Below are 19,189 nucleotides of genomic sequence, written 5' to 3'. Positions count from 1 at the left end.
CTAAGCCTATGAATCCTTGCATTTACCACCATCTTCTATCTTTTCAATGAGACTTGTAAGACATAACCCAACTCGAGTCTCATTAGACCATGCATGTTGTTGAGTAGGGAAGATTAAGTCGACTTGTAGGTGTTGTACAATCTAATCGATTCGGCTCCGGGACCCAAACTTTCCAAGGATTGTAAGATATAACCCAACTCAATCCATCACAACAATAATTGCTTGCTTATAATTTGAGAACATGTTTGTATGATCAATTCCCATGATTCCCCTATGATCCCATGACACCCTAGTGCTTTTTATCAATTCTTTACACCCCTTTTAATTCATCTTGCTTGTTTATTTTCATTGCTATTTTAGTTAGTGACCTTCTACATCAACCCAAATTGTGACACCCCTAAGACACCACTAGTTTCAATAGAAATCTCATTTCAATACCCGTCCCTTGGGATCCGACCTTTACTTGCCTCTTTACTAATTGTGAAGTTGTTTGTGAAGCTATAAATTGTGTTTTGATTCAGACGTGACCCAACGACCACACCTTCTATTTGTGAACACGAAACGGACCGATCAAAAATGGCGCCGTTGCCGGGGACGGTGTTTACTTGATTTAGATTTCTTTATATTGTTATTAGTTGTGTCTTTTCTTCGCCTTGGGGAAGTAAAACTCCTCAAGGTTTGTTCTAATGGCTTTCAAGTTGTTTGATATTTTGCATGTCTAGAAGGTCACAAGGTGATTTGTTACCTTTTGACCGTGAAATTGAAAGAACCTTGACGAACAATAGGAGACTTGCTAGGAGGAATTTGAGAGGTATTAGTGAAGTTATTCAACCAACTATTGAGTTCATCAACCCTTTCGCAATAGAAGGAGAGAAGAACCCATTACACGATACCCCACAAAATCAACCTACAATGCCTAAATTCTCATCACACTCCGTACCCACCGAGGAGAACCTACCCAATGGTACTCCTACACCACAACATCTAACCGGAAATTTTATTGCCAAATCCGCCTTTATCCAATTAGTCGAAAGGAGCCAATTTGGGGGGATGCCTAGTGAAGACCCTCATTCTCATATGGAAACCTTTTGCGACTATTGTGATGCAATCTCTCAAACCGGTGTGACTCAAGACCAAATTAGATGGGTCTTATTTCCTTTTTCTCTAATCGGCACCGCGAAACAATGGTTGAAGGGCCTTGATAAGGCCACTCTCGGAATAGATTCTTGGAAGAAGTTGGCTCTAGCTTTCTACAAAAAATTCTACCCACCGGAAAAGACTAACATGCTAAGAGCTCAAATTACGGGTTTTAAGCAAAGGGATGAAGAATCTTTGTATGAAGCTTGGGAGCGGTTCAAGGGAATTTGTCGCTCATGTCCTCACCATAGACTTAGCGAATGATTCTTGGTACAACAATTTTGGAATGGTTTATATGAAGATTCAAGGAACATTCTCAACATGGGATCAAATGGAATGTTCACCGAAGTTGATGACAATCAAACATGGAACAAGATTGAGGAAATGGCGGTCCATAACTCACAATATAGTAGACCTCGCAAGGGTACTAGAGGAGGAAAGCATGAAGTGGACTCCGTTACTCAATTGGGTGCTCAACTTAGTGCTCATATTGACACAATCAATTTGAAGTTTGAAAAAGCTATGGCTAGACTTGAAGAAGTCTCAAAATCACCAAAGCATCATGTTAATGCCATGACGGCATCCTCATCAATCCCAAGTGGGATATGTGAGAATTGTGGAACTTTGGGACATGACCAAAGTGAATGTAGGGGAACAAATGAACAAGTGAATGCTTTCCAAGCATACAAGAGTGGTACCCCTTATTCCAATTATTACAATGAAAACACCAAATTCCATCCAAATCTCTCATACAAAAGCCAAAATGTTCAAAACACTCAAACAACATACACTCCACCACCCATGAGAAACCAAAATCAAAGACCCTTTTACAATCAAAACCAAGGTTACCAAAATCAAAATCCATACAATCACCAAAATGACCAAGGTTTTGATGTCCAAAAAGCGGTCCTCCAAATGCAAAAGAATCAACAAGAGTTTTTCACTCAAATGAAAAAAGATAGCCAAGCAAAGGAAACCACCATCAACAACATCCTAGCTCACACCAAGATGTTGGAAACCCAATTGACTCAACTAGCATCTTCAAGCTCACAAAGACAAAAGGGGCAATTACCACCTCAAAGTAATCCCCCAAGACATGAAACGGTTAGTGCCATTCACTTGAGAAGTGGTACAAGGTATGAAGCACCGAAGAAGCAAGTTGAGGATGAAGTTGTGGAAGCTAGTGATAAGGAAGAAATTGTGCAAAACTCCTAAGATGGAGAATCATCAAAGGAAGAAAGTTCAAAGAAAAATGAAGACAAGGTCAAGGAGAAGGAGCCCATTGTGATTAGACTTCCTTTTCCAAGTCGTCAAGCCAAGCCCAAATTTGACGACCAACTTGGAAAGTTCATGGAAATTGTGAAGAATTTGGAAGTCTCGATTCCTTTCACGGAATTAATAAATCACGTGCCGGCCTATGCGAAATACATGAAAGATATCCTCACAAAGAAGAAGTCGATCCGGAAACTTGAGACTATCGGCTTCACTAAGGTGAGTAGTGCAATACTTCAAGGGAGTTCACCTCCAAAACTAAAGGATCCGGGAAGCTTCTCAATACCGTGTACCATTGGCGACACAACGATCAACAAAGCCTTATGTGATCTAGGGGCTAGTGTGAGTGTCATGTCGTACTCGGTGAGTAAAAGGTTGGGGATGGGAGAGCTTAAATGCACCAATATCACACTCCAAATGGTCGATAGATCGACGAAGACACCATTAGGGATATGGGAAGATGTCCCCGTCATTTAATTGGGAAGTTTTTCATCCCGGTGGACTTTGCCATTGTTGATATGGAGGAAGATTCCAACATTCCAATCATTCTAGGAAGACCTTTCCTACACACCGCGGGTGCGGTGATTGATGTGAAACATGGTGAGCTCACTCTAGAAGTGGGAGATGAAAGCATAACCTTTAATCTTGACAAGACTATGAGAGCTCCTCGTTTGCATGAACCGTGTTTCATGATTGATCATTATAGCCGAAAGGATGAGAGGAAGAAGTCGGAACTCCAATGGAAGAAGAAAATTGAAGATGCTCCATTCAAAGAGCAAGTGAATTGTGACAAGGAGAGCTTGCAAGGCTCATCAAAATCAAGCAAATAAGAAGAGGATGGCCTCATTGGCCAAGAGAAGAAATTGGGAGAGTAGTCCCCATCAAATCAAGAAATTTTCAATGATCAACTTAATGAAGTTTGTGGTCTTTGGGACGACGAATTTGAAGGGATTTTTAATCCCTACATGTATAATGCCATAGATCAAGACCGACAACAAGGGCAAAGGTCTATTGAAGAGCTTTATAACGATAATGAACAAGCTTTTGATTATTTCTTCAAGGTGTTGAGCAACATCAACAACACCTTGAACATGCCCCCTTGACATCTCATCAAGAATGAGAGTTTGGTGGAGTCCTCCCTAAACCACCGTTTGTAAATACTTCTAACTCCCTAACTCGCATTTCAATTCTTGTATTGCATTTTTGTCATCTTTGGATTTATTTTATTTACTTTGATCAAGATAATTGTCATGTTTGAGAGAAGTGAGGGAGGGACTAACAATTTCAATTGATGTGTAGTGATTTACCTTAGTGTGGGGATGACAATTGCCTAGGCTATCCTTGCCTAGTAACGCCCCCACAATGACGAACACGAGACATGAAGAAGAATGGAAGGATGATAAGGGATATGCATTGTACACGGGTAGAACTGAATCCGGGTACAAAGGGGTAGAATCCGAGCGGATTGAAGAGAATCCGCCCGTCTTCATGCAATCCGAGCGTACTGGGTTGAAGACGCACGTCCTTATAAGCTGAAATTTTGAAAGATTTTTGACTGTAAGAGAATCCGGGCGTCCTGAACAGCAATCCGCCCGTCTCTGAAAATCCGTCCGTCTTGGAAAGAAGACGCCCGTCTTCTCTGCTGAGGAAAACAAGAAAAATTTCCCTGGACTGAAATCCGTCCGTCTTCTGGAGAATCCGCCCGTCCCCGTATCAAGCAAATCCGAGCGTCTTCTCTTGAATACGCCCGTCTTTAGGCGAGTTTTATCAAATCCAGAAAGTGCAGAATCCGCCCGTATTGGGCAGAAACCGCACGGATTGCCCCTGCAGTTTGAATTTTTTGGTCTTTATAAAATCCCTCCCACCTTCATTCATTCATTCATTCATTCATTCATAACACTACTTCAAAACATCAAAACCCTCATCCTCTCCATCACAAAAACAAAATTCCTCAACTACATTCACCAAAATCAAATCAAAACATCCTTTCAACAACAAATCAATCACTCCTTTTCCAATAAATATCAAAACCAAGCACAAAATCTTCAACCTTTGAGTCGATTTTTTAATTCATAAAGGCAAGGCCTTTCACCTTTAAATCGATTTGGGCATACAACAAATTGAAGATTTTTAATTCTTTTCTTGGTTAATTCATCAATGGCAAGGACTTAGGGAGCAACAAAGGCAACAAAGGCACCAAAGACACTTTCACAAAGGCAAAAGGCTCTTCAAGCAAAGAAAGCATTAGCTATGGTGGTAGCAACACCAAACTTGGAAGTGCAACAACAACAACAACAACCTTCCATGGGAGCAACAACATCTTCTACTCCGGAAATCGATCAACTTTTCCATTATCCGGAGGTAACTTTTATTTCCCAAACCCATAGAGATACTTTTGCCAAGTTTGCTAGGAAATCACTCCAATCCACCAAATTTATTTGTGAAGATACCTTAGATAAATTAGGTGTCCTTGAGCAAACTAGAGCCTTTTTCAAAGCAATGGGGTTGAAGAAATTGTTTGAAACAAAGGAATTGGCATACCCCTCCCTTACCTTGGAATTTTTGAGTTCTTTGAAAGTCACCAAAGTTGAGACTAGGGAGAATCTCGAGTTTCGTCTAGCTAATGTTAGTAGACGCATTTCCTTTAGAGAATTGGGTGAAATTTTGGGTCTTAGTGATGAACCGAGTTATTTCAAGAATTATGGAAAGTATGACCCCGACCCTCTTTGGGAGGCAATTTCCGGAAGGAAATTTGAGGACTTTCATGCGATTCATGCTCTTTTAGTCCACCATCCGGGCATAAGAGTATGGCACAAGGTCATAGGAAACACCATTATTGCAAGGAAAGATACCAACCATTTCACCAAACTTGATTTTATTCTTCTTGAATCGGCTTTGAACATTGGAAGAGTGCACACCAAGCCTTTCCACTCTTTGAGGCTTTTGGTAGATAGATGGCTCAACATTGATTGTGGGAAGAAGGGCACTACCGTTATTGTCAATGGCGGCCTAGTCACTATCCTAGCTAAGTACTTTGATCCTAATTTCAACAAGGATAACAAGTATAAAGCAAAGGAGGGTGGTCATCTTGTTGATTTGCATACTATGATACACAAATACAAGTGGGTTGCCCATAACCCTCTTGACACCAAGTATGGATGGCTCACTAGTGAAGCTAGATCGTTCACTTTGCCTTCAAAGATTTGTCGTCTAAGCGTCCACCGGACCAATTATCTACTTCCCCTTTCTAAAGAGGCCGAGTATATTATCCAACAACAAAAGGGTGAACTTGAAATGCCCTCCTCTTCCATTGTCATACCACCTTACCCCTTTGAGTATCAAGAGTTCAAGCCGGAAGGAGTTGAAGCTAGAAATGATTATGTGACTCTTCTCATGCAAGCAATGCACAAGCAAGCCTTTGAGGATCGGAAAAATGCTTACTTGGCTCAATATCCACCCCTCCTACACTTAGCTAGGCAAGGACTACTTGATCCATCATGTCCTTTGCCTAGTTGGGCGGATAGAGAAGTCCTATTTTCGGGTGCATCTAGGGTCATTTCGGGTGACAATGAGGTTGTTGGTAATGAAGAAGTTGATGATAACATTGGTGAAGAAGCAAGTAAACAAGAAGGAGAAAAGGATGGTGAACAAGATGAAGAAGAAAGTGAAGAAGCAAATGAAGAGGGAAGTGGCAATGAGACCACTTCTAATGAGGAAAGTGGTGATGATGATGATATGATGGAAGATTAGCAAGCCTTGGAGGCTCCTACCCTCTCATGATTTGTCTATTTCTCTCTTTGTTTTTAATTATTTTCTTGATCATTGTTGGAGTAGTCCTAGCACCATAGAGGACTCACACCTCGGTACCATTGAGGTGTTCTCATTTTATTGTTCCCATTTTCAAAATCCAAAATGACAAATTAGTTTCATGCATTGCATAGTGTGTGCATGAACTACGCTCATCCTTGGACATTAGCAATAGTGTCTAACTTGGTTTGGGGAAGTTAACGCATACACAACGGGAGGTAATCTAAATTATCCTCTCCGTCATAACAAAAACCATGCATCATGTAGTGTAGCTTAGTGTAGATTGCATTTAGTATAGAAATCATGCATCATCTTTGCATAATTTCCATCATTTTGGCCATTGAGGACAATGCCCATATTAGTGTGGGGATGGGAAATCTAACAAATAACTCTTATTCAAAAAATCCAAAAAAATTGAAAAATTTCGAAAATCATAAAAATTTGAAAAATTGAAAACCCAAAAATATGTTTATTTCCTTTTGTATATATTGTCTTGTATATATTGTGTTTGTTCTATCCTTGTTCACATTGATCGACTACGCCACATCCCAAACATGAGGATATTGAAGACCGCATGGTATGATCTTTCCAATCTCTTTTTTCCTCTTTATGTTAATGACTATGTGGCTTTATTTTGATTGATGTGGTATAACAATGTGAACTTAGGACTTGCATTTAGTTTATATGTCATATTAGTTGATAGAATCACTTGCATTAGGATGTTTATATTAGTTGCATCATAGCATATAGTTGCATGTTAGAAATGTTTTGAAAATGCCTAATTAGGAACTTTGACAAGAGCAACTAAGCCATTACAAATACTTGTTCAACTTAAGACTTTGTCTACTAGAATGGTTGTAAAACACCCTAGATAGTGTCATACTAGTATCTTTTGACCCATGACCCAAAGCCTAGTCAAGGGTTTGCATGTGAGTCACCTATCCAACCCCGTGATGCGATGTGGACTTGGTTAACTTGTCTAGGTGACCTTGTTTGACCTTGTGGTAAGGCAACCCAAAAATATTTTCTATCAATAAGCTTGAAGTGCTCATTTCAAGGAATTTTGTCATGTGGAAGTAATTTAATGCCAAGGAAACCTCAAATGTTATGAATTGTTGAATGTTGAGAAATTTAAATTGTTTTGATGGAGGCGTACCACTTCGATGTGCTTTGGTGCGGGATCCATTGAATTGGGCCCCCACACGGTTGTGAATTCGGCCGCCCAGAGACAGAGTGACTATCACCCCGAAAAGCTATTGTCTAGAGGTTAACCGGTTGCCTAATAAGCGATTGGCGAAAGCAAAGGACACTAGCCCGGAAGGGACAAACCCCATCTTAAATTTTTGAAATATGAAAGTTGAAATGAGGACAATTTTGAATACTAGTCATATCCACCCGTTGTGTATAAAGATTTGAGCATTTCATTCCCAAAAAGCCTTTTTGTCAAGCCACTTTGTCGAGCTTGGGACGATCCATGACCTTTACTTTTGTAAAGAATTCGAGACTTGTCATGTCATATGCTACTAGCATCATAGGGATCATCATTCCACCACCATCCGATCGCTCTTGACGAAAGCATTTGGAAATTGAGGACCAAAGTAGTCTAGTTTAACACCATTTGGAGGTGATTTAGTGCCATCCTCTTAGCCTTAGTAATTTGTTGAACTAGTATTTGTGAAGGATTACATGCTCTTAAATTTGTTCCTCTTTAGTGCCTCCGCCACTTGATGAGAAAGTGGCTATTATTTTGTAGATGCATCCATTATGTGATTTTGTGTGCTTAATGTTTGGATGTGTCGCCATTTTGGCAAGACCCACCTTGCCTTGCAAGAAGGCATCCTACCTCATGGTTGTCTTGTTGTGAGTTGAAGGGCCAGAGTGAGACCCGCTAATTGTCTCATATCGGCTATGTTATTAGGTTAGTTTAAATAATGGTCCTAGTCTTTGTCACCTCTTTACTCGGGACGAGCAAAGGTTCGGTTTGGGGATATTTGATGTGACCATAATTAGCGCATATTTAGCCCCCGAATTAGCCTTGTTCCCATGCTTTTTAGTGCATATTTGGGTCATTTATTATCTTTAGTTCTTTGTTTTGCATATTTTTTGAGATTTTGATCCCTTGGTAGGAAAGGAGTAAGAATCTTGCATTTTCATGGCAAAACGAGACTAAATTGATCGAATTCAATGACCAAGCATCAAGGAGAGACAAGATTAGAAGGCCTTTGTACTATGATAGTAGATGAGCAATGTTGAGAAAGGATCCTTGAGTCCCTAAGGAAATCCCCAAGGAATTTATGAAGAAAAGGGAAGAAAAGAAGAAGAAGTCTTGCTGAGGCACAATCCGTGCGGATTGACCACAATCCGGCCGTCCTCCACCTGCACAATCCGTGCGGTTTTCCACCAAGACGCTCGGATTCCATCACCACAATCCGCCCGGATTCTCTCTAATCCGCTAGGGTTCTATCGCCAGAATCCGCCCGTCCCGACCCTAATCCGCCCGGATTCCTCTACAGCGCGATTTCCTCTTCTCCAAGCTACAAAGAAAGAAGCCCTTCCTTCGGAAAATACCGGCTCCTCCCTGCTCAATCTAAAAAGTGTAATTACTAGTTTAGCCCTTAGTTAACCCTAATGCATCCCCCTAATTTCCACTATAAATACCCCATTAGTCTAATTAGAAGAGCATGTTCTTCTTATCAATATTTAAAGTAGTTAATATCAATCAAATCTCTCTTTAGTTTTGTAATCAACAATTAATCAAGTTCTAATACAAGTTTTATTTCCTTAATCTCTCTTTTGTTCATCCTTTATTTTGGGTAATTGAAGATTATTTGGGTTATTATTGGGAGATTGACAACCTCTCAATCAAGCATCAAGTACTTCTTTTATCTTTGCTTTATTATTGGAATCATTAGTTGGTATAATTCTCTTAATCCCTTTTTAATTATTGTTAATTACTTTCATTTATTCATCATGTTTCATTTTGTTGGTATGATTGACAACCTTGCTAGCATGATCAACATGATAATGAGTGAGTAGTCTCTTAGCTAGGGTTAATGGGTGATTAGGGGAAACCAACATGGGGAATGATTCATGCTTAAATTAATATGCTTTCATGCTTTATTTGCTTGCTTGTTTTGATCTCAACTCATGCACATGTTATATTTGATGAAATGCTAAGCCTATGAATCCTTGCATTTACCACCATCTTCTATCTTTTCAATGAGACTTGTAAGACATAACCCAACTCGAGTCTCATTAGACCATGCATGTTGTTGAGTAGGGAAGATTAAGTCGACTTGTAGGTGTTGTACAATCTAATCGATTCGGCTCCGGGACCCAAACTTTCCAAGGATTGTAAGATATAACCCAACTCAATCCATCACAACAATAATTGCTTGCTTATAATTTGAGAACATGTTTGTATGATCAATTCCCATGATTCCCCTATGATCCCATGACACCCTAGTGCTTTTTATCAATTGTTTACACCCCTTTTAATTCATCTTGCTTATTTATTTTCATTGCTATTTTAGTTAGTGACCTTCTACATCAACCCAAATTGTGACACCCCTAAGACACCACTAGTTTCAATAGAAATCTCATTTCAATACCCGTCCCTTGGGATTCGACCTTTACTTGCCTCTTTACTAATTGTGAAGTTGTTTGTGAAGCTATAAATTGTGTTTTGATTCGGACGTGACCCAACGACCACACCTTCTATTTGTGAACACGAAACGAACCGATCATGCTTCCCGACCCCGAACGCTATCATCGTATTGTGGGTCGGCTTGTTTACTTAGCTGTGACCCGTCCTGATCTCACGTATGTCGTTCACATTTTGTCCCAGTTTATGCACACGCCTTATGACTGTCACTGGGACGCTGCCCTTCGTGTTGTTCGCTATTTAAAGGGTCCGCCTGGTTAGGGCCTGCTCTTACGGGCTGATGCTACTTTGCTCCTGTCCGGTTAGTCCGACTCTGATTGGGCCACATGTCCGGACTCGCGATGTTCTCTTACGGGCTGGCTTGTCTTCCTGGGCTCTTCCCTTGTGTTCTGGAAAACGAAGAAGCAGCCCACTGTATCTCTGTCATCCACAGAAGCGGAGTATCGCTCCTTAGCCGCTCTCACTTGTGAAATCAAGTGGCTTGTTGGTCTGTTACGTTGTCTGGGTGTTGATCACCTACCCCCGTATCTGTCTCGTGTGATAATCAATCCACCTTAAGTCTTGCTCACAACCCCATCTTTCATGAGAGGACTAAGCACATTGAGATTGATTGTCATTTTGTCCGTGATGCTATCAGAGATGCACTCATTGCACCTTCCTACGTTCGCACTACTGATCAATTGGTTAATATCCTCGCCAAGTATCTTGGCGTCGCTCAGTTTACGTATCTATTAGGCAAGATGGGCATTTGTAATCTGTATGCTCCCTCTTGAGAGGGGGTAACAGAGGCCCATATCATATTATATTATGTTATGGTACATCGTATGTCTTGGGTAAGAGGTTACCCTAACCCTAGCTATCTATCATGTATAAATATATCGTTTGAATGAATGAGAAAGGTCGTACTGTTCTGTGCTATTCAATTGTTCTTAGCACGTCTGTTATAAATATCCTCTAATTACATTTTTTTTGTAGAAAAGTAATGGTATATATAAATTAAAGTGTCCACAGCCGATAACACTCGGTAGTAATCCACACCATATATATAGACCCCACGAAATTTAATTTTCACTAAAAATAAGATGGACATATGTTTGGGCCAATTTCTGAATATTGGGCCAACATAGGGTTAGGTCCATTAGAGCTGATTTGGTGAATTGGGCCAAGGAAATAAGCAACCAAGAGAAGCCCGCGTGTTGTAAGTCATCAGGGAGATTTCAGGGAGATTCCAGGGAAATCAGGGAGAATAGAATACAAAGCAGCATTTATGGAAAGAAGCCCGGTGGGACCAAGATTCCTTGCCATACAAGGAATAGGACACGGCTAGGGTTTCTACCCTATAAATAGCCAAGAAGATGGAGAAAGATATTCATTCAAGAACTACCACATAAACACAACACATTGTGCTAGCTAGATTATTGCGCCATCTTCCTTGTACTCATTCTCATATTAAAAGCTAGTGCAATCACTGGAAGGGTGTCACCCCTTCCCGCGGTCGTTTCCCACATTTGGTTTTCCGCATCACCAAATCTCCTGTGTCAATCTTTATTTGCATCTTTATTTACCATACTTAGCGTCAACATAAACAACTCAGTCAACATACAACGAATAAGACCACATTGACCTAATTTAACCTAATTCGGTAGAAAAATACCAAAACAGTTTGGCGCCCACCGTGGGGCATTGTGGTCATCATCGTTAGTCACTCAGATACAGGATGGACAAACAAACATCATCAGCCGTGTCAGGGAGTGGTCAGCCGCTGATACCGCCAAATCCTATCCATAATCCAGCATCAATGGCTCAAACTCAAGCACCTGGACACACTCCAAAAACCACATCTGCGACGAAAGTCACTCTGCCTCCCAGAACTCCTGCTGTGGCGGCTCACTCCAAATCATACAAGGGACCTGGAAACTCAAATCTCACTCCACCACCAAGTCCAACATAAACCTTACTTAGTGGCATGGAAAATCTGCAAAAGGTGATGGAGAGCATGCGTGAAGATCAAAGGAAGGCGGAAGCTGAAGCAAAAAGGAGGAACAGGGAGCTCTGGGCACAGATAGATATTCCGAGATAGCAATCAAGCACACCAGCAAGCGCGGAGGGTGAAGATCAGGCTCCAATAGTGGATCTCACACAGGGGGAATCAGGCAGCAGGAGTCGACCGCGGCAGATTCCAGCCGAGCTAGTAACAAGATAAGATCTAGCAGCAGTATCGACGGGAGAAAGGATAGTCCCACAAGGAATAGGACATCTCACGCCGGACATCTGGTAGCCTGCCAGCCGCCCAGATGTGGTACCAGGTAACATTCCAGTCAATAACTTTGTCATAACTAACCAGATACCTGGCGCAGGATCCGCGGGCAGTCCGCAAGTAAGCTGGCACTAGGGGACGCTCGTGACATCAGCCCCATTAGATAACACGCCGCATCAGAACCCTGTGGAACTCAGGACAGGAAGCAGCATCCAGAGTCAGCAGGCGGTAGACAGACGCAACCAGGACTCAGAAAACTTAATCAACAGGCAGTATTTGGAGCTGAGAGAGATGCTGAGCAGGGTCCCAGGAATGTCACCTCCACTTGAGAAAGCAGCGCCTGACAGTTATGCTGACTCACCATTCGTAAACGCAATATCAGTTGTCGCCATGCCAAAGGGATTCACAAATCCAAACATGACTCTCTTTGATGGCACAACAGATCCCTTTGATCACGTGAGCTAGTACAAGCAAAGAATGATGACAGTAGCGGCTGTTGGGCATGTAAAAGAAGCCTGCATGTGTAAGGGGTTTGGGTCCACACTGTCAGGACCGGCACTACGATGGCTCGTGAGTCTACCTAACAGATCGATATCCACATTTGCTGACCTGGTGAACGTATTTACTCAGCAATTTGCAAGCAGCCAGAAGCCACAAAAGCACGCTAGCAACTTATACCAGATTGTTCAAGGCGCCAACTAGACCATTGGAGAATACAACACTAGGTTCAATAATGAGAAGGTGGCAGTACGGGTGTGTGACGTGTCAACAGCAGTGGAAGCATTCACAAGGGGGTTGCACCATGAGTCAGACCTATACAAGCAGCTGACTATGCACCCTTGTCACAGCTTCGAAGTGGTACAAGAAAAGGCAGCAGCTGCAATCAGACTGGAAGAAGATATCCTGGCTAGAGCCAATATACCAAGTACGCCAACTGTATCCAGCACGTCGGCCGTAGAGAAGTCAAGTAGAAAGCAGTCTACCGGAAAGAAGGAGGAAAGATATAGACCATATGGTAGGGGAGTCAACAGAATCGACAACAGAGAAGAGAATCAGAAACTCCCCACACTGGCAGAATATGGATTCACAACTGGCGTCGGAGAGATCCTAAAAGCACTCAGGGAGATAGAAGACAGGGTAAGGTGGCCTAGGCCACCAGTAGAAGAACAGTCCTGGCGAAACAACAGCAAGAAAAAATGTGAGTTCCATCGTGACATCGGACATAACACGGAAGATTGCTATACTTTGCATAGGGAGATCAAGCGCCTATATGAACAGGGGAGCTGAGCCTTCTATTACCACGTGGGGGGCAAGCAGTAGGATAAGGTAGGCTCCATGAAGGCCGCAGCACCACCTACCTGCACCAAAATAATAAACGTGATAACAGGCGGCTCAGACTTAAGCGGATTAACATACTCAGCAGCCAAGAGACGCGCTACTGAAACCAAGGGAGATAGACCAGAGACTTCCTGCAAAATTTCCCACAGCAATCTCCCTGCTGTCACTTTCGATGAGGAGGATATACACGACAGCCAGGAGCATCATGACGCACTTATCATAACACTGTCAATAGCCAATTGCACGGTTAGAAAGGTTCTGGTAGATACTGGCAGCTCGGTCGACCTAATCATGCTAAAGACCATAGAAAATATGGGGTTCAGCGAGAAAGACTTGCAGAAGAAAACCATCCCGCTGGTAGGATTCAGTGGAGAGACAGCTAACTCGCTAGGAGAGATTGTGATCCCAACCTATATAGAAGGATTCAACAAGCAAGTAAGATACTTGGTCATAGATGGACCATCTACCTACAATGTTATTCTTGGAAGACCATGGTTGCATCTAATGAAGGTGGTCCCCTTAACGTATCATCGGTGTGTGAAGTTCCCCACATCGTGGGGAGTAGAGACAGTACGAGGAGACCAGGAGGAAGACAGAAGTTGCTATAAGAAGGCATTAAAGTGCACACCCAGCCCTCCAGCATAGCAATTACAGTAGCAGCACATCCAGCATGAATACATTGAGACTCCAGCTGAGGAGCTGGATCAGATCAACCTGGACAAGCTGCACCTAGAGAGAACTGTGCTAATAAGGGCAGGATGCACTGGAGACCTGGTGTCGTGGGTTTTTAAACTCGTCGTCAAAAAATACCCAACCAAAACAATATTTATAACTTCACCAACTACTCTTAGTAAAGAGGCAAGTAAAGGTCGGATCCCAAGGGACGGGTATTGATGTAGGATTTTCAATTGTAAATGGTCGTGTCTTAGGGTGTCACAATTTGGGGTTGAGGTAAGAGATCAACTAAAACTAATCAACAATAAAAATGAAGCAAGGTAGATAAAATGAAGATGTAAACAATTGATTAAAAGCACTAGGGTATCATGGGTACATAGGGGAATACATGGGAGTTGATCATACAAACATGTTCTCGAATTATAGGCAAGCAATTATTGTTGTGATGGGATCGAGTTAGTGTATATCTTACAATCCCTAAGAAGGTTTGGGTCCCGGAGCCGAATCGATTAGATTGTACAACACCTACAAGTCGGGTCGACTTAATCCTTCCTATTCAACATGATGCATGGTCTAATGAGGCTCGAGTTGGTTTATGTCTTACGAGCCTTATTGAAGAGATAAGTGATGGGTAAAAAATGCAAGGATTCATAGGCTCGCATTTCATCAAACATAACATGTGCATAAGTTGAAATCACAACAAGCAAGCAAATAAATTATGTGAACATATTAGTTTAAGCATGAATCATTCCCCATGTTGGTTTCCCCTAATTGCCCATTAACCCTAGCTAAGGAAACTACTCACTCATGATCAAGTTTAACATGCTAACAAGGTTGTCAATCACATTAACAAGGCAAAACATGATGAATGAATGAAAATGATTAACAATAATTAAAGCAAGGATTAAGAGAATTATACCTATGGAGATTCCAAAATAATAATGCAAAGAATAATAGAAGTATTTGATGATTGATGGAAGGTTGTCAATCTCCCAATAAACCCAAATGATCTTCTAATTACCCAAAATAAATGATGAATAATAGAGAAATTAAGGAAACACTAAGTATTGAGATTGTTATTAAGACTAAATTAAGAGTTGATTATAAGATTAAGGAATGATTACTAATTGATTAGAACTTGATTACTAGATGATTAAGAGAGCATGCTAATCTAAGCAGTACAATGGGGTATTTATACTAAAGATTAGGTACATAAATTAGGGTTACTAAGGGCTTAAATGACTATTAAGTCCTTAAGAAAAGTTGAGGAAATGCTCCTCTCGAAGGAAATGAGCATCTCCGTTTTGCTAGTCTTGCCATGATCCGAGCGGCTTGAAAACAGGCACGGGCTCTCTGGGGTACGATCCGAGGGGATTGTCAAGGGAGACGCTTGGATCTTCTCGCTTCAGGACGAGCGTCTTGGTCACGGGACGCTCGGATGGTGGTGGGGAGATGCTCGGATCCTCTGTGATCCGCTCGGATCCCTTGGCAGACAACATTTCTTCTTTTCTTCCTTCATAATCCGCGAGGATCAATCCGGGGATGCAAGGATCCTTTCGTCATTACCCGTTTCACTTTATTATCTACATAGGCCTTCTAGTATTATCTTCCCTTTGATGCTTGGTCATTAGATGCGATCAATTTAGCTCCATTTTGCCATGTAAATGCAAGGTTTGCACTCCTCTCCTACCAAGGAAACAAAACCTCAAGGAATATGCAAAATGGGGAACTAAAGATAGTAAATGACCCAATTATGCACTATAAAGCATAGGAACGAGGCTAATTAGGGGACTAAATGTGCTCAAATATGAGTCACATCAAACATCCCCAAACCGGACCTTTGCTCGTCCCGAGTAAAGAGGTGACAAAAACTAGGACCCTTATTCAAACTAACCTACTAATATAGCCGATGTGAGACAATTAGCGGGTCTCACTCTGCCCCTTCAACTCACAACAAGACAACCATGAGGTAGGATGACTTCTTGCAAGGCAAGGTGGGGCTTGCCAAAATGGCGATACATCCAATCATTAAAGCACACAAATCAAGTAATTGATTCATCTACAAAAATGAATAGCCACGTTCCTCATCTAAGTGACGGAAATTATATACAAGGGAAGCAATCTAAGGGTACACATTCCATCATAGATACGGTTTCTTCAAACTACTAAGCCTAGAAGGATACCAATAAATCACCTCCAAGTTGTGTCAAGCTAGGGTACCTTTGTCGTCAATTGGTAAATGCTTTCGTCAAGAGTATGCTCCTTATGGTGTTAAAAACACTGGAGGATCGCGGAATTCCCTTTCTTGCCTAGACAAGAAGAAGGGTCGTCCCCTCTCTACCATGCACAAAAGTGGATTCGATGGAAAAGGGATCGATAGTATTTGAGTTTCATACGGGAGTTTGCTTTTTGTTGTTGTTATTCCCCCCAATTTCTTGTGGCATTTGACATTTGAGAACACTTTCTTTTTGCCATTTTGTTTGATGCTTGGCATTTCAACACTTGACAATTTCAACTTTTTCTTGCATTTTCTTTTGAACATTTTCAAAGCTACCCCATTTGTAGTGAGGGTGCTTGTATTTGAAGCATAGGAGTTTTCATTTTTGTTACTCCTCTTTTCTTTTGATGCAATTGCAAACTTTTTCTTTTCTTTGTACTTCTTGAACTCAAATTTGAACAATTTTTGTGCCCATTCCCTTTGATGTGATCAATATTTGAGCATATTTAGTCCCCGAATTAGCCTCGTTCCTATGCTTTTTAGTGCATATTTGGGTCATTCACTATCTTTAGTCCTTTGTTTTGCATATTCTTTGAGGTTTTGTTTCCTTGGTAGGAGAGGAGTGCAAACCTTGCATTTTCATGGCAAAATACAGCTAAATTGATCGAATCTAATGACCAAGCATCAAAGAGAAGACAAGACTAGAAGGCCTTTGTACATAATGTAGTAGATGGGCAATGATGAAGAAGATCCTTGCATCCCCGACAATATTCCGGAGGATTGTTGGAAGAAGAGAAGAAGAAAAGAAGAAATGGAAGCTGACAAAGAATCCGCTCGTCCCAACCATTGGGACGCCCGTTCAGCAGCTTCCCAGGACGCTCGTCCAAGCCACCCAGCCGCTCGTCCAGCCGCTCCCCAATCTGCCCATCCCGACCCTTGGACGCTCGGATTGTGCTCCAGAGGGACACGTCCTCTTCTTACTTCTATTGAAAATGCGCATATTTTTTGAAGACTAGCTAAAAGGAGACCCGCATCTTTTCTTGAGAGGAGCGATTCCTCAAGGACTTAATCGTCATTTAAGCCCTTAGTAACCCTAATTTGTGCACCTAGTCCCCACTATAAATACCCCATTAGTCTAATTAGATTATCATGCTCTTCTTATCAATCTTTAGTGTAGTTTATATTATTCTAATCTCTCCTTAATCTTGTAATCAACTTCTAATCAAATATTAATACAAATCTCATTTCCTTAATTTCTCTTTTGTTCATCTTTTATTTTGGGTAATTGAAGATTATTTGGGTTTATTGGGAGATTGACAACCTTCCATCAATCATCAATTACTTCTATTATTCTTTGCATTATTATTTTGGAATCGTCATTAGGTATAATTCTCTTAATCCCTTTTTAATTATTGTTAATCATCTTCATTTATTCATCATGTTTTGCTTTGTTAATATGATTGATAACCTTGTTAACATGTTAAACTTGATAATGAGTGAGTAGTTTCCTTAACTAGGGTTAATGGGTAATTAGGGGAAACCAACATGGGGGATGATTCATGCTTAATTTAATATGTTTTCATAATTTATTTGCTTGCTTGTTGTGATCTCAACTTATGCACATGTTATGTTTTATGAAATGCGAGCCTATGAATCCTTGCATTTTTTACCCATCACTTACCTTTTCAATGAGACTTGTAAGACATAAACCAACTCGAGTCTCATTAGACCATGCATATAGTTGAGTAGGGAGGATTAAGTCGACTTGTAGGTGTTGTACAATCTAATCGATTCGGCTCCGGGACCCAAACCTTCCTAGAATTGTAAGATATAAACCAACTCGGTCCTATCACAACAATAATTGCTTGCTTATAATTTGAGAATATGTTGGTATGATCAATTCCCATGAATCCCTTATGACCCCATGACACCCTAGTGCTTTTAATCAATTGTTTACATCTCATTTTAGTCATCTTGCTTGTTTACTTTTATTGTTATTTAGTTTACTGATCTTCTCATCTCAACCCAAATATTGACACCCATAGACACCACTACTTGCAATCGAAAATCCTACATCAATACCCGTCCCTTGGGATCCGACCTTTACTTGCCTCTTTACTAGTAGTAGAGTTGTTTGTGAAGTTATAAATATTGTTTTGGTCTAGGTGCTCCTAACGACAAGTAACCAAAATCTAAGCTCAAAGTGGACCGACCACCCTTTTTGATGACAAAATGTGGTAGAACATGGATGATGGTTGCATGGTTTCAAGGGTCACCTTGGAATAAACGGTAGCCAAGGAGTTATCACACCACAATGTACTCTTGACTAGGCCTTAATCCATGGGTCAAAGGATACTAGCATGACACATCCTAGGGTGTTTTACAAGTATTCTAACAAGCAAAGTCTCAAGAATAAAAAGTATCTACAAGGGCCTATATATACTTGTCAAGTTTCCCAAATAGATGCTTTCACAAAATTTTTCCTAAATGCAACCATATGCCATGATGCAACTAACATTTATACATCCTAATGCATATGCTTCTACCAACTAGTATGCCAAATAATCTAAATGCAATCCTATAATCACATTGTTTAGACAGCATCAATCAAAATAAAGCTACATAGTCATTAACATAAAGAGGAAAAAGAAGATTGGAAAGATCATACCATGCGGTCTTCAATATCCTCATGTCTCGGATGTGGCATAGTCGATCAATGTGAAAAAGGATAAACAAACAAGCAAACAAAAAAGTATATACAATATATACAATTCTATACTAAAAAGGAATGAACATGTTTTTGGGTTTTTGCATTTCTCAA

The 19,189-nt window shown here is 40.9% G+C and overlaps 1 non-coding gene across 1 annotated transcript; it reads right to left on the bottom strand.

The window, feature by feature from the left end:
• Positions 1 to 1,284: 1,284 nt before the first annotated feature.
• LOC141624703 (small nucleolar RNA R71) lies at positions 1,285 to 1,391 on the bottom strand. Its single transcript, XR_012534513.1, has one exon. It is a non-coding gene; the product is annotated as a small nucleolar RNA R71 (small nucleolar RNA).
• Positions 1,392 to 19,189: the final 17,798 nt, after the last annotated feature.

Source organism: Silene latifolia, chromosome 1 (assembly GCF_048544455.1).
Source record: "Silene latifolia isolate original U9 population chromosome 1, ASM4854445v1, whole genome shotgun sequence".
Classification (NCBI taxonomy): domain Eukaryota; kingdom Viridiplantae; phylum Streptophyta; class Magnoliopsida; order Caryophyllales; family Caryophyllaceae; genus Silene; species Silene latifolia.
The sequence above is the reverse complement of the archived record's forward strand: the minus strand, read 5'-3'. Positions and strand labels throughout refer to the sequence as shown.